Here is an 11,636-nt window from a genome sequence, read left to right as displayed (position 1 = left end):
AAACCAAGAAAACATTCTTACATGCATGGTGTTACCCCGCTAACACCTTTGTTGTCAACTCTCGATTCTCTCTTCTCCACTGATACGTTATGGCTATTTCATAATTTATTGTTTTTTTAAGTAATAAGTTATTCTACAATTATGCTCCGTTTCCAAAAGAACAGGAATACAATTTCTTGTTGATTCCTCGTTGTTTATATAATATATATATATCGGCCATTTTATTATTTCCATGGAGAATTTTTGGCTATTTCTTTATGGAAATAATTTAATAAATAATCATAACTACTCTTTTAATCAAATATTACCAAAGAATAATATAAAATAGAATCGAATAAAATACTATGTAGATTATAATAATATGTAATTGATTTTAAGAATGGTGAAGAAATAGTATGACAGTGATTGTTTGACTAATTACAAGATGATCTTGGGCATTTTCCTGTTTCTTTTTTGGAGAAAGGTTGCGTGATAAATTAAAGTTAACGAAGTGAACGGGCTTATAAGATAAACTCTAACAAAACGTGTATAACCGCAAGATGACACAGAGAACCTGAGTCTTTTAAACAAAAAATACACTAAACACTAAAGATTTTGTAAGTATTGTATATTAATATGTGTAAAGCAATCCAAAGTGTCGTAATTAGAAATGTATGGTAGGGGTTACGTAATGAATCTGTATCTTGTTGAGGGCAAATAATTTTAAAACACAATATACAGAGAAATTTCTTCCTATCAAACAAGTTTTACGACGAAGTAGGCATTTCTTTCTTTTTTGAAACGCTCTATCAACTTGACTTTTATTTGATTAGTAACAAAGAGATACTTAGATTGCAATCTCTCATACCATGAAGTAATATGTCAAAATTACTTCTTTTTGCGAAATATCAATTATATTATTTTATGTGATCAACAATGGAATTTGTTGTATGTATGCATTGTAAAGGAAGCCTATAGAAACTTTGTCATTGCAAATTGAAATTATGAAATAATTCACTGTCAGATAAAATGAACTATACAACGACTTAATATTAGAAATTTCTTCAATTTAACATATTTGGAATGCATAGGGCTTACAAAACCTTTGTTTCATTTGCTTTAACGAAACATTTAAATACAGGAAATGACAGTTACTCATTCTCAAAACTTGAAGACTAACATTGGATTCCTATGGGGAAAACATTGTTGTAGCCAATCTGAGACGTGGGCTGATATATCTGATCCAAGTTAGAATGCTGATATATATATGGGTCAAAATATCCAATATCAATATCATATTAGAGAACATTCTTATAAATTTTTATATTTTATATGATGCAATCAACAGAAAGGAGGGAGTGGAAAAATAAATTGTTGTTCCATTTTTTTAGTCAGGGATCGCTTAATACACATAGTACTCTTGCTTTAATGAATGAATGAATGCATTTGTTATGAGAAATGTACTTTTTAAGAAGAGTGCGATACAAAGTTTGCCTCCCTGGTCGTTAAATTGGTTAAAAAATCCAAGAAAAGATTGATTTTATATATTTCTAAGAATTGTCAGATTATTCTTTCAAAAAAATCGCTCTCTTTTGCTTTAAACGTTAATCTTGCTAACATTACTCAACCAGAATCAAATTGATGAATCCGTAGTTTATAACTCAAATATTTTGATCAAGTACAGCATTAATCAGCAATTTATATATTGTATAATCAGCATATAAATCTCTTGACAAACGAAACAAACAAATTGTGAGAAAATAAAACAAATACTTTCAGGTGTACATTTGTAAATATCGGATTGGAAAATAATTTTTTAATGGTATCAAATTGGACAATATTTTGATATCAGCCCATGTCTACCAACTACCTTGAAGGAAAGGTAGACCATTAGTGTTGGTACTTGGTCTGAGATGGATTTTTTCTCCTTTTAGTATTAAGGGATTCCTTAAAGACCAATTTTGAACGATATTTTGCTGGAGAATCGGTCTCAGACCGAGGATTCATTTTTAATCGTTTTCAAAATATTGAACGACTTTTAGTCAGACTGGCAACGAATAATTCACCGAGCTCACATTAAAATAAGTCATTCTTGAAATTCATATGATGTCATCAAAGTAACTTGTGCTCCTTTATGTTGATAAAACTGGACATATGTCATTGACCAATAAAATAATACCTTAAATTCATAGACGAGACATTTTTACAATTTTTATTTATAAAAATTGGTATTATAGAGCTGTCTTAAACACGTCAAAATTAGTGAAGAATAAAACAAATTATATTGAGAAAAGAATAAAACTAAATGGATTTGAATTCTATTCCAAAATGAAGGGATCCTTTGGATCTGAAAGGCGTTGTTATTGTGTATGTGGGTATATGTACAAAATTCATGAGTATAAATCTTAATGACAATATTTTTCATTTTCCTTCAATGGCTTGTTGTTTTTTTCCACATGGGAAAATATATACAATTAATTAGGTAATAGCCTAATTGTTTACGTAATCATAACTCAAAAAACATGTCATGAATAATATTAATAATTAATAAGTTGAATCAACTTCCATCAAATGTGCAAAGATTTGGTTTATTTAACTCACGATACAAATTATATAAACATTACATATATCTCTCAGAAGTAACATATTTAAACTAGAAATACAATACAAACAGTTATTTCAATAGAATCCATATGTGGGTTTTTTATTTCAATGGTATGTATGTTTTGAGAGTTCTTACTTTATTTGAGTAACAATTGAATTATTTTCTTGTTGATGTACCAAGGTATGTAGATATGTTGAAGTAATGGGCGTTGAATTCATCCTTATAACATTACTGGGTAGAAAATAAATCTTTCACCGCCTCTTTAACTGTATTTTGAGAGGTTTAAAGAGTTTCTATCATAAAGTTAGGAGTATAAATGATAAGCCTGTATTATTATCTTTCAAACGACTTATTGTTCAAAAATATATCTCACTTTCGGACAAGGATGCTAGTAAAAAAATTGGAGATTGCAACTTCGACCTGCAACCAGCCATGACATATCCAACATCATCAAACAGATAGGTGTCAATCGACACATCATCTATCGCATACGCAAGCACCTGGAGACAGGTCCAGCCATCTGCAAAAAACTTTTTTGAGGCCAACAGGACCAAGGCAAAATTTGCAAAAAAAAAAAAAAAAAAAAAAAACAGGGTTGACTCATCTACCATGCCAAAGTTGCTTAGGGGAAGTCCAAAAGGTTTAAAGAGAAGCCATTTTTCCATCAAAAGCATCATCCATTCAGTATTGAGCGTTGGAGTAGTCTTTTAAACTTCTGGCCATTCCAGAGCCCGAATCTTAGACCGCTAGACAACAATATCTGGAGGTAAGTAGAATCAAAAGCCTTTTGATCCTATCTCAGCAACATTGACGTCCTCAAGTCCTCTGTGAATAAGGATTAGAAGAAGATGGGCCGCAGCTACATGTCACATGTAGCTGCAACCTTCCGGCTCCACTTGGAGGCTCTCAATGTTGCAAATGGCGTCCAAGTTCACAAATAATTTTCCCGTATATAAATAAAACTATGTTTGATATCTATCATGCTATTTGATATCTATTTTTACTTCATTTATACTAAAATGAAGTAGAGTATGCAAGGTGGTGATGAACGACTTATTCACTACGTAGTACATATCAGTATAGCGTTAACATTATATTTGTTGTTTTTTTAAAAGAAAAGGATAGACACTTAAAATACCATAATTCTCAACGGCAAGGACATAAAAATATATTGCGATACTTTAAGTAAAATATTAGTTAAGAGCTTAATAACATGTTGAACATAATATATATGTAGATACATCATTTTTTAGAACATAAAAGATAAATAAGGTTAAAAATAGAACTAAAACAATAAAATTTAAAATACTCGTACAGCGTTCATCTTAAATGTACCTATAGCCAAGGAGATTTCACATACAGATAATACTTAATGACATTGTAGCAAATATACTGCTTTATATGTAATATGTTGAGTTTTAGAATTTAATGTTTCTTAATTGTTGACTTCATCATGAGCTTAAGACCCAATTATTAATTATGTATGTACATTAGGATGTCCCAAAGTATATGATATATTTTTTTTTCTCATATTAATATACATGCTCCCAGGGTTGTTGCCATAGATTATTTGAGTGGGAAAATTTGATGATTATGTAGTGACCGTAACAAAAAAAAAAGGTAATCTCTAAATCACAAATGATTCTATCTAAAGTCATGAAAGGAAATATGATCAAGATTTATCAAAAAAAAAAAAAATCATAAAAAGGGTAAGCCTTTTCTAAAAAATAAAGTAAAGTCATTCCATAAAAATTACTTTTCTTAGCGGAGGGTGAAGAAAAGGCCCCCGGACTTTATTTACTGAAAAAAAGCATTTCATACTAGACTCAGAAAAAATGGGATGGTATTTTCTGGTGCTGAGACTCGTTCCGAGACAGATTTTTACCGATTCGGTTGTACGTTTACTGATGAAATGTATTCGTTTTCAAATCATGGATTGATTTTTTTTTTGTACCTTTTTTCTCTTCTACCCGTCTTACTTCTGAGTTGTACAAATACCGAGTGGTACATTAAAATCTGAACACTTGGAATTTTATACGTCAACAAGATATAATTTATAGAATTAATAATAGAGTTTTGACAAAATAAGTATTATAAATAGATGTGTGTCTGAACTATATAATCGTTAATGCAGGACTTCTTACCGGCTATAATGGCTTCCAGGCGGCTGAAGAAGTCCTGACATCCACTGCAGATGTAGTTCTCTGTCATGGCGTCCCAGTGCTGGCTCGCAGTGGGTTTGAGGCCTCAGTGTTTGGATGATATATACTACAGGGCTTCCCCTCTATTTGCACCCAAAGGGTGTAATTGAGGGGGTTAGCATCAGGACTGTAGGGGGGATTCAAAAGTGTAAAAGAAGAGTTCAAAGGAGGTGGCCAACGGAAAAAAATCGGTTTTTTTCATTGATGGTGTCAAAAGTGGTCTCTCCTTCTTCATAAGGTTATTTCCACCCACTTTTTTGATAGCTCTCTCAACAGTCTGGGGTGATACCCTGAGGTATATATTTCACAATACCTCATGGACTTGAGGGATTTGCCTGAGGAATTTCTAGCAGAAAGGAAAAATTTCTTAATTTGGTGGGGGCTACAGCCCCTCCAGCCCAATGATCCTTGATTTTTTGATAAATGATTTTGATCTTTGTAAGTCTTCTAAATGCGGATCTACTGAACTTGAATTATATTTTTAAGCATTGAACACACTCCAAATATAATATATTTCAACAAGGATGGCCTAATTGGAAAACAGCCAAATAATTTTTGATATACCGAAAGCTGATATCCAAATAAATTATAATTGTTAATGTTTTTGGAGATGCCATTATGCTTGAGAATCTAATTTATGGTGGGTTCTCACATATTGCAAAGCGCATGATGTAATTTTATGGACTGAATTAACTAAGGCTTGACTTTGACCAAAAAGGTTGCATCCTTATAAAAGCAAATGGGTACATTCTTAGAGAGTGAAATAACTCTAAAATTTTCATATATTTTTATTTAATTATATTTATAATAATTAAGCCATAGTAACCTCTGTATTTTTGAAGGAGTTAGTTTAGAATTTAAGTATTTTAATATTTAAAGTTCATAGCAAATTTAGTTCATAAATAGCATTGTGTACATTATGATAAGTAAGAACCCACCTTAAGTTTCCTGACATCATAAGAATAAATATATTATTTTTAATTGAAATTATGTGCCATTTACGAAGGATTTATTTATTGAATAATATATACAGTGGAGGAGATAAATATTCGATCCTTTCCTAATTTGTAGGTTTTCCCAGTGATCAAATGGTAAACTTACAAATTTTATAAGGGATTGAGGTCCATAGCCTGGCCAAGCAACTCTATTAACGTTAACTTGCTTCTTCTTGAGGCATTCCTTTGTTGCCAAGGCCGTATGTTTTGGGTCATCGTGTTGCAATGACCTACAACACACACTATTTTCAGTACCCTGATCCGAGGGAGGAGGTTGTCGTCCAAGATTTCGCTAAGGAAGGTCCATCTTCCCTTCGATGCAGTAAGGTCGTCCTTTCCCTTAGCAGAGGAAAACATAATTTACTGTGTAGTACGTAAGTTTAAGTATTACTGATTGACGAATTTAAATTCACAGGGAACGCTTTGTTCATTAGTAGGCTTGGTCAATATTTGAGTGTTGGGTTAAACTATTCTTCAGCCTATGTCATTGTTTTGTTTTGATATCAAGGACCTCAATTATCCATCTCTAGACTAGAAGAGAAAAAGAAGATATTCTTCAGCTTTGCAAAACGTTGTCCACTAAGACTTTTATTTAGAGAGGATTGTAAGGAACTGGAAATGCTGGTAATTCTTTACATAAGTGAGGGATAGGATAAAAGTTTCGACTACTCATCTGATCTGGTGGCCTAACACAAAGCAAGGTGGATGTTTAAGCTTTTTTATGGCTATAAAGATCGATCTGCTCCTCAACAATATAGTCCAAAAATTACCTAAGGAAACTGTTTTTGTGATGGACAGCAGCAGAAACTAAATTGTTTTGTACGCTTTTTTATTTTTGGTTGCCTGCCTTGTTGGCTTACAGCTCTACTTCTTTCAGAAGCACCTTTTGAATGATCCTATACCAGTCAATAACTTGATCAGTTATATGAAGATCAATATAATGTGAGTGGATGCAGGAATCAATACATTCTTGGCAAATGTGTGGTACCTAACCGAAGAACTCATAACATTAGCACTATTTTTTGATCAAGTTAGAAATGACATCAAAACATACCTGGTATCAAAATTACTGACTTTAAGATAATAATTTAAGATATTCCATTCCAAATCAAACAAACAGAAAGCAAAAAAAAGTAGTTAGTATTTAAAAATTGAAGAATTATCTATGTATTTATATATGTAAAGTAGTTACTAATTTAATTATAATTATATTATTATATCAAGATGATAATTAGTAAAAATTATAATAACCAAAAAAAGAAAAGATTTTTTATTTTTCTTCTTCTTTTTGAACTCAAGTTTAATGATGTTTTTTTATTTTTTATTTAATAAACAATCTAGGCGCCATCACTTATTGCTCGATTTACAATTAATTAAAGTGAAGTGACAAAAAAAATTATATAACAAGATAATATTTATTTGATTATACAAATATATCACTTTTGCACATATTTTTATAAACCCCATAGTAAAAAGTATTCCTTCATACACGTATTGAAATTGAAATTGTTCAAGAGGTAAACGTTAATTAAATTTTCTAAAATTTTGTACTTGTGTTTTAATTACCTAGCTGCCGTATCAAAATTAGGTTCTGCTGATTCTGATAATGTAGTGGCAACTGCATCACCCTAATATATATTGGCCATTTTATTTTATCGATGAATTTTTTCGTTTATCATACACAGATACAACTGTATAGACACGCTTTTAATAAAATAAGGAATATTATAATACCGTATCAAATAAAATACGATGTAAAATTTTAATATTATGAAATATAGATATGTTTAAATCATTATGTCATTTTAAAAATTGCGGAGAAATAATATGACAATAATAGTCTACAAGTACTTAAAAGATCAAAAATAGTTGGTTCGATTGACATATTTGCCTAACTGACAAATGATATCTGGCATTTCATCAGTTACTTTCTATTAATTGCATCATACGATAAAGCTGACGACATGTGAATTAACAATGGAAATTCCGAGAAGGGAAGAAGATATTGTTTATGTCACGAATAAAACTGATGTTAGACTTCTACTTTGCTTTTAATATTGACGTCATAGCAGATGAGTGGTTGCGTGTTCTGTCAAAATCTGTTTTTCTTTACCAGCAGTCGGTACGATACATTAGATTGAAATTTATAGCAATAATGACGTCATAGACTATGAGTGGTTGCGTGTATTGTCAAAAAATCTGCCAGTCTTGGCGAGCAGTCGGTACAATACGTCAGATTGAAAAATCTAGCATGCCAGATTTCATGATGGTCTAACCTTGTATTTCTATTAACCTTGGTTATATCTAAAAAGCGACATCTAGTGGGGAAAAGTTTTTCTTGTAGCCGCATGGAAATTTCCTCACGCTAACAGGCACTCTTCGTTACTTTGTTTTTAAAACTTTGATCCGACTAATTATTTTTATCTTTTCCTTTCAGAGCACTTAGCAATCTTAATTCTTTCTCTCAACCTTTCCTCAGAGACCGAAAGAAAAATTATTCTGCTTCCGTTTGTCCATTTATGGTGTTGCCAAATCTGGGAAAAACGTTTTCTTTGCTTTTGTAGGAGTAAAATAATCATATAACGACACTTGGTTATATTATACCTATGTTGAGGTAATTTTATAGACCTGCGTGTCTTTGTACCGTTTTGATCATATTATTAGTTGTTGTTTTTTTCTTAGGTTATATAAGAAAAAATACGCCTACGCAGAATAGAAGAAAAAAAAATCTTGATTTTTTTTTTTCATCTTACGGTCTTTTTTTTTTTAGACAAATACGTGCATATCTATATATTTCTTGGCATTCGTTCCTCTATATATAATTAAACAAATGGTATTTAAATCAGTATTTTTTTAAATAAGAGATGAACTCATGGATGAAATTGATGTAATACCTATTATAAATTTGTATAAAAGGCTAATTTGCATCAATTTATAGTGTAAAAGTGTATTTATTTTATATAGATAATAATTATTATTTATACATATACTCCTGACTATATTTGATATTTATTTATATGATTTTGATAAAATATTTCCTTATTTTATAACGGAATAATGTGATTATGAAAATGTCAAAACATTTAAAAAACCAAGAGTATGAAGTTATTCATACGGAACATTAAATATATTATATATACTGCTTGGTTACTTGTAATTTTTGCACACCTCTGATTGGATTATATGATACTAACCCAAGGAGATTACATTAAGAATGAGAGATCATTTCCTTATTTCTTGATAGGAAAAACGTTTTCCCTCAAATCTTGTCTACATATTATACCTGTGTGATGCTTAAAACTCAATTATAGACCGTTAGCGTTTCTTTCAATCTACCCTCTGTTAACTACTTTATTAGTTTGATTGAATTGGATCAGGACATTGATGAAGGAGCCATACATTTTCCGTCTTTTCAAATATATATATACTTTATCTTCTAAATAGTTTTTATACGACCATGGAATACATCAATATGAATATTCTTTATTAAATAAAATTTGATTTTTTCAAGAAATGGTAGAATATTATTTACATGTCAAACCTCATAACTGTTTTAATTGTATGAATGTTTTTTTTAGTTAATGATGTTGTTAACTGTATAAGATAATGGATTGTTGTTTTCGGAGTCTCACAAACAGGGTTAGATCATCTCTGGACTATTTCTTATAACTTTACAGTATTTACAACCCACAACTATTTATTAAGAAGTATTTTTTTCTATGAAATAAATTCAAAACAACTGGTTCATTTTAACAATTGAAAATTTGACAAATTATCTCTCCAATTGTACGATATTTCATGTAATGTAATATCCTGTTAAGAATATTATATTGCAGGGGCGTCCACAGGGATGGGTTGCGGGTGCTGAAACCTCTCCCCCCAAAAAAAAAAAAAAAAAAAAATAAAGGAATTTTTCCTTTTTATTTTTGAAATTTCTTTTCAAAAAATTTACTAATTTAAATTTAATTAAATTTTTCAAATTTTTTTCCAAAAAAAGATTTAATTTTTCTGTGTGAAGCTATGGATTTTCGAAATTTTTCTACAAAAAAAAAAATTTTTTTTTGTTAAAAGCTCTAGATTTTTGAATATTTCTCCAAAAAAAAATTAATGTTATGAGAAGAACTTGTAATTTTTGAAAAAAAAAATCGAAATTTTTAATTTTTTGCGAATAACTCTGGATAAAAATATAATTTTGCAGATTGCCCTGATTTGCTTAAAACGAAAATGTTACTAATATTTTGATCTTGTTTCTATTTGATGTGTTTTTAAAATTTCCACCAAAATTGATTGTAGATTACTTCATATTCTTCGACGAATTACACAAGTCAAAAAACTTTACTTTCTTAAAATCTTTTAAATTGTTTATTTTATTTGATTAGTTCTTGACGACGAGTTATCTAAACATCAGAAATTATTTGTATTTTTACCTTTTTTATAGGCTTGAGCCAACTTTTGAGAAGGAAAAAAATCAATAATTCATATATTAGTAAGTTTTCTTTTGACAAATTGTTTGCTAATTTCAAATATGTGCTTATATTTGATATGCAATCATCTAATTAAAGTTTTAAAAAAAAAAACTTAAGTTTTTTCTCAATAACGTTAAAGTTATGAAGTTCATGTTTGTAGATGACCAGAATGTTCATTATATGTAAAAAGAGGGAAATTAATTGCAGGAAAATGTATAAAAATCTTATTTCCATAAATGTCAGCTAATTTACAACTAAATTCTATGTAGAGTTTTATTGGAATTAATGAGTCAATCTTTTTGCAGAGAATATACGGTTTTATTAAAAAGAACAAGTTTTAGTCTAGTATTTTTTTAGCCCACTATAAGTAGTTACTTGCTCTTCAAATCATAACGTGTACAATTTCTTGTGTTTTTAATGCCCTCACATAAAAGTGACCATTTTAAAACCATCTATTTTTCACAAAACCTCGATCAGAAAGAGGGATAATAAATATTTGTGGGATTTGTTTAGACCCCAAAAAAGTAAAGATGATTAATATTATTCTCATTGCAAAGTTTTAATGCAATGGACAATATAATGGAATAAAAAGTTGATATCATTCAAATATCGTTCTTATTCCCAATTTGAGGTTAGGATATTATTTAATTTATCATATTTGAATAGCATAGCCTATATCAGTGAATCCAAATCGGAACAAGCCCTTGAGCTACACGGTAAACAACACTCAGGGTTCTGTTAACATATCAATTTCATCAAAAAATTATTTTCTACAAAAAGAGGACGAGTGTTTTTGTATTTAACCTTTCGGTTGGAAATCCCTGGGCTAGATATTAGATAAATACATTTAAATTTGATGCTAGAAGCCCATTTTTATGTTATTTTTAAAAATGTGTATTTAATTTTACCTTGTTGATGAATATCAATGCTTTTATTTACCAATGGATTTTCCTGATGTTTTTTTTTGTCTTTCTTTCTTTCTTCATCTGAGCAGTCCATTGCTATTTATATTTATAGTACCATGGTAAGGATGCATAAGAAAAGAAAAAAGAAATCAAATCTTGAGGTGCGAGTTAAATATGTACCAAAAGGTAGTACGCTCACAACCCACAGGTAGCTCCTTCATCTCGATCCCATGTATTATTATCGTTATTATTGTATGCTCAACCTACCTACCTAAACCAAATAATGACTCACTTTAAACACACACACACTAGGTAGTGCTCATTTGTACCTGGAGGAATTTTATTTTTGATATACCTATATATAGACGTTAGGTCATTCTAATTCATCACTTGTTAACAGGCTCTAATGCAGTTCCTCCTTAAAAAGTTAATATTATTATCTGAACAAGGATCATTAGTGCTTTTATAGGCCTCACACAAAAGGA

General features: G+C 30.1%; 1 long non-coding RNA gene across 1 annotated transcript; it reads right to left on the bottom strand.

The window, feature by feature from the left end:
• Positions 1 to 2,170: 2,170 nt before the first annotated feature.
• LOC139907062 (uncharacterized) lies at positions 2,171 to 11,414 on the bottom strand. Its single transcript, XR_011783377.1, has 2 exons — positions 11,155 to 11,414; positions 2,171 to 6,311 (listed from the first exon to the last, which is right to left on the bottom strand). It is a non-coding gene; the product is annotated as an uncharacterized lncRNA (long non-coding RNA).
• Positions 11,415 to 11,636: the final 222 nt, after the last annotated feature.

The sequence above is a fragment of the Lepeophtheirus salmonis genome, chromosome 13 (assembly GCF_016086655.4).
Source record: "Lepeophtheirus salmonis chromosome 13, UVic_Lsal_1.4, whole genome shotgun sequence".
Taxonomy (NCBI): domain Eukaryota; kingdom Metazoa; phylum Arthropoda; class Copepoda; order Siphonostomatoida; family Caligidae; genus Lepeophtheirus; species Lepeophtheirus salmonis.
This window is presented reverse-complemented; position numbering and strand designations above follow the sequence as displayed.